We start from the raw sequence: 4,519 nt of genomic DNA, 5'->3' as shown, positions 1-4,519 counted from the left end.
CTTAAAGGTCCCTCCTAGCTACAAATGTCTCCAACATTTTGTCTGTTTGAGATTACATATTTGGCAGAAGGAGAAAATGTTGACCCTTAACTTTATTGTCAGAGGATGGGAACTACAGGCAACGTCTATCCATTCACTCATTCATTCATTCATTCATTCATCATTCAATAATTATTCATGTACAGATTAGGTGCTGCATGAGAGGCTGGAGTTACAATGATCAAAACACTTTAGTATCTGCCCAAGAGGCTAAAAGTTTATTGGAGGAGTCTGACAAGTAGATGGGGGCAGATTTCAATACAATGGGATAGTTTTTGTAGCAGAGAGGTACTCAGAATACTTACTGTTTGGCTCCGAGCAGAACATACTCTCTCATAGATGCCAAATGAGATACAGAAAAGCAGGGATTGATACTGGGATGTGGTTTTGCTCAAAGAAAACAGATACTTTAGAAATTGTAGCAGCAGATAGTTTATACCAAACAACTAGATGTCTCTTGATCTTGCTTTTGAATAATTCTCTTATTTTGGCTGAGTGGTCACCATCCCAGCTGAGCTCAGCTCCAGACAGTCTTGTGACAATAGCAAAGCTAGCTGTATTTTGAGTGTTCCAAGCTCCCTGGTGAGAGGACCAGAGACAGTAAGAAAACTTCTTAGGAACACACAAGGGATGATGTAAAAGCTTAAGGAAACAAGTGTTTAGTTTTTTACCGTACCATTGAGCTCCACTGTAGGGGAAGGTGGTGAGGGCACTTCTGGTGCATCTTACAGGAGAAGTGGCACAGACCACAGCCAAGCCATCCTGTGATCCTGCTGCTTGTGGCTTGAGAAGGACCCCCGGCTCCCACCCCTATGGGGTGAAAGTGTGGGTGGGGAGGCAGGTGCTGCCTCACACATGAGAGGAAGATGCCGGTGAATTCCTTATGCGACTCTTAATCTGCTAGGATTTGGAGAGACAAAACAGTCAAAAGCCAGACGGAATCAGAGTCATGACAAAAAGAAACAGCTGAAGCTCAACGCTTAGTTTCATGATCTATAAATGGTAACTATAATGCACACCTCTTGCCCACCAGGTACAAAGGTGAAATGATGGCATATATAAAACCTACCATCACCTCCTGCAGAGAATTGGAAGTTTGATAACTGGTAGCCCAGCTTTCTCTCTGTGAAGATGCCAGTCTGTCTTGAATGGTCTCGATGACTTTCTCGCCTGTTCACCCCCGATAAGTCCTGAAGACCCAGACTCATTCTTTTCTCACTCACCTGGTACGACTGAAGCAGAAGACAGCCCGGTTCTTCCCATCCCAGCCTCTCCTCCCCTGGAAGTAGGAACTATCTAAGAGAGGAGGAGTCCTGATTTCTGGGGGAGTTCTGGGGGAAGCTGAGCCAACACCCACATAGCCACCAGACAGGAAACATAGCAGACAAGCTTTCTCTTCCCAGGGGACTGAGGCTCACCAGCAAAAGGGATTCCAAGACAGGAAATGCAAAGACATGAATCAGACACTTGGCTGCCCCAGGGCCCCTCGCTGCCTCACAGGATACTTAGATGCTTGTCACTCCTTCCAAAGGTACAACTGAGAGCCTTCTGCTGTCCTTGTCATTATGAATACAGAGTCTGAAATCCTGGTGGCAACACAGCGATGGAAACGAGAAGTTAAGATTTTGGAAAGCAACATGCTTTGGTTGGGAGAAGCACAGACACTCTGAACATGAAAGAAAAACACATTGGCCAATAAGCCTGTAAATTAGTCTCAGCTTCCTTGTAGTCATGTGCATGAAAATTAAAAAGGTATTATTTGACTATCAGTTTGGCAAATATGAATGAATGAATGAATGAATGAATGAATGACTAAGAGGCACGATACCCAGTGCTGGTAAGAGTTTTGGAAACTGGTACCCTCAGTGTGCTATATAGGAGCAGAGCCTAGTACCACCTTACTTGTTAATGACATGTTAATGACATGTTTGAAAAATTTTAACACGTGCTCTGTGCCTATCACCCCTAGGAATTTATGCTAAAGAAATCATTGAGTAAATACCCTGAAGAAGAAGGTTTCTTCTTTACTCTCACACCCTATGTCCAGAGCACTTCTGACACTTCTGGTCACCAAATGTGTGGAGAGTTCCCCATACCAAATAATTCTCAGACATCAGCCAGGCATCCTACAATTGTATGCAAATCAGACACCCATTTCACCTTTATGTTTCTAAAGTTATTCCAGGAACCCAGAACTAAAACCAAGTAATATGACAAAAGATGCCCCTATCACTCTAATCACTTATTTACCTGCTACTGAATGACAGAGATTATGCTAGAATTTACATGCTTCATCTCATTTGAGCCTTACAACTTCTCTGAGGGCAGATCTGATTAAATATAATCATCATACTTTGTATGGAACCGTGTACAAGCCAGGCAACTTCACTATCCCTATCCCTCTTCATGTAATTATAATTTTTTAACTAAAACAATCTAGCAAACAATTAAAAACAATGCAAATTACATCTTGGGATTTTTTAATTAATATGGGAACAACCAAAAATACAAGATTGATAGGAAAATGTACTGTTAAAACTTCATACATAGTATAATCTTATCTGTAAAAAATTCATACAAACTCATGCATAAAAAGAGGATAGGGGATAAAATCCAGCGAAAAACTTACAGCTGTTTCCTTGACCTGTGAATTCAGGTGTGCGGTGTGTATGTGTGTGTATATCATATCTTCTTTGTCCATTCGTCCATGGACAAACATGTAGGTAGTTTCCGTATCTTGGCTATGGTGAGTGATGCTGTAATGAACATGAGGGTGCAGACATCTTTTTGATATCCTGTTTTCATACCTTTGGGTATATCCCCAGAAGTGCGATTACTGAACTACGTGATAATTCTACTTTTAATTTTAGGGGGAAACTCCATTCTGTTTTTCATAGTGTCTGGGACCAATTTACATTCCCATCGACCGTACACAAGGGTTCTCTCTTCTTCATATCCTCCCCAGCACTACTTATCTCATGTCTTCTTGATGAAAGCCATCTGACAGGTGTGAGCTTCAGCCCATTGGGGTTTTGATTTGCATTTCCCTGAGGATGAGTGATGTTGAGCATCTTTTCCTGTGCCTGTTGGCCGTTTATTTGTCTTCTTTGGGAAAATGTCTATTCTGTTTCTCTACCCATTTCTTACTCAGATACTCTTATTCTTTTGTCATTGAGTTGAGGAGTTTTTTATATATTTTGGATATTAACACTTTTTTAAACAGGTGGTTTGCCACTGAATAACTTCCTTAATATTAATTCTTAATATTAATAATCAAGCTTTCAGAGGGCTTGAATATTTTCATGACTCGATGTTTTGTGTGTTAATCTCCAAAAGGTTTCTATTGATTCTCATTGTTCCCCCATAGCATAACAAGTTAGCAGTTCATCACAAGTTTAAAACACCAGATTGCTCCATTTTTCTGTTTTTGGTTATATAGCAGATGAAAATGTCCCATCTGTTTTCTGATTTCTGATTGCAATTTGTTCTTCCATGAGAATTTTTCTGTACTAATATATCTATTATAATCTGCATTGTTTTTATTATAAATATATATAAACCCTACAGATTTTTTAAAATATCATTACCTTCACTGATGATTTCATGCCTTTTTTGTTTTCTGAATCCAAATCTAAATTTTTAAAATTTTTTTGGTTTTACTTTACTGTAGAGAACATTTTCACTTTATAGGAGATAAAACTGTTGGAATTTCCTTTAAGACTTTATATCACTTCAAAATTTATAAGTATTCTCTCCTCAAAAGATCTATAAAGTATTGATTTTATTTTCATTTTCTTTGCTTTATTGTATTAAATCTAAGTCCTTTATCCATTAAGACTCTATACTAGTATATAAATACAAAAGATTCTTGGAAATTTTCATTTCCTCAAAAGTTAGCTAATTTTACAAATGTCATTTATAAAATGGTCCCTTCCTTTCACTTATACAGTGATATGTTATAGTCATATGGTACCTACATATATGGGTTTTTCCTTCTGTGTCATTGATTCATTTCTCTGACTTTGAACCATGCTGTGTTAATTTTTGCTGCTGTGTAATATAGTTTTATACCCAAAAGTGCTAGCATGCTGCTCCTTTAAGCCATTAGTTGATGTGTATGTGGCAAATATATTTTATCATAATCTTATTTTGTTGCAGGGCACTTCTTTTTGATATTTTATTTACAATTAGAAGAAATATATGCATTAACTTGCAGACTGAAGATATGTTAAGCAAATGGTTTTTTTGAACACTTAGTGAAATTTCATAATACTCACAGGCATCCCTTAGGAATCAAAGAAAAAGATGATTTCCTTGTGTCTCTACTGAGGACTTTATTTTGACACTGCTCTCCTAGGACTGAGTTTCATACTTTGCAGAGTTCTGAGTATGAGTGTTATGGAGAAAAATCATGAGATTTTCATTTCTATTTTCTGGTGGCAGCATTAAACAAACAAGACCATAAAAAATCAGTGACTGG

General features: G+C 38.2%; 1 long non-coding RNA gene across 1 annotated transcript; it reads right to left on the bottom strand.

Moving 5' to 3' along the window:
* Window positions 1-238: 238 nt before the first annotated feature.
* Window positions 239-1,484, bottom strand: LOC141578760 (uncharacterized). Its single transcript, XR_012509419.1, has 2 exons — window positions 716-1,484; window positions 239-618 (listed from the first exon to the last, which is right to left on the bottom strand). It is a non-coding gene; the product is annotated as an uncharacterized LOC141578760 (long non-coding RNA).
* Window positions 1,485-4,519: the final 3,035 nt, after the last annotated feature.

The sequence above is a fragment of the Camelus bactrianus genome, chromosome 9, assembly GCF_048773025.1.
Source record: "Camelus bactrianus isolate YW-2024 breed Bactrian camel chromosome 9, ASM4877302v1, whole genome shotgun sequence".
NCBI lineage: Eukaryota > Metazoa > Chordata > Mammalia > Artiodactyla > Camelidae > Camelus > Camelus bactrianus.
This window is presented reverse-complemented; position numbering and strand designations above follow the sequence as displayed.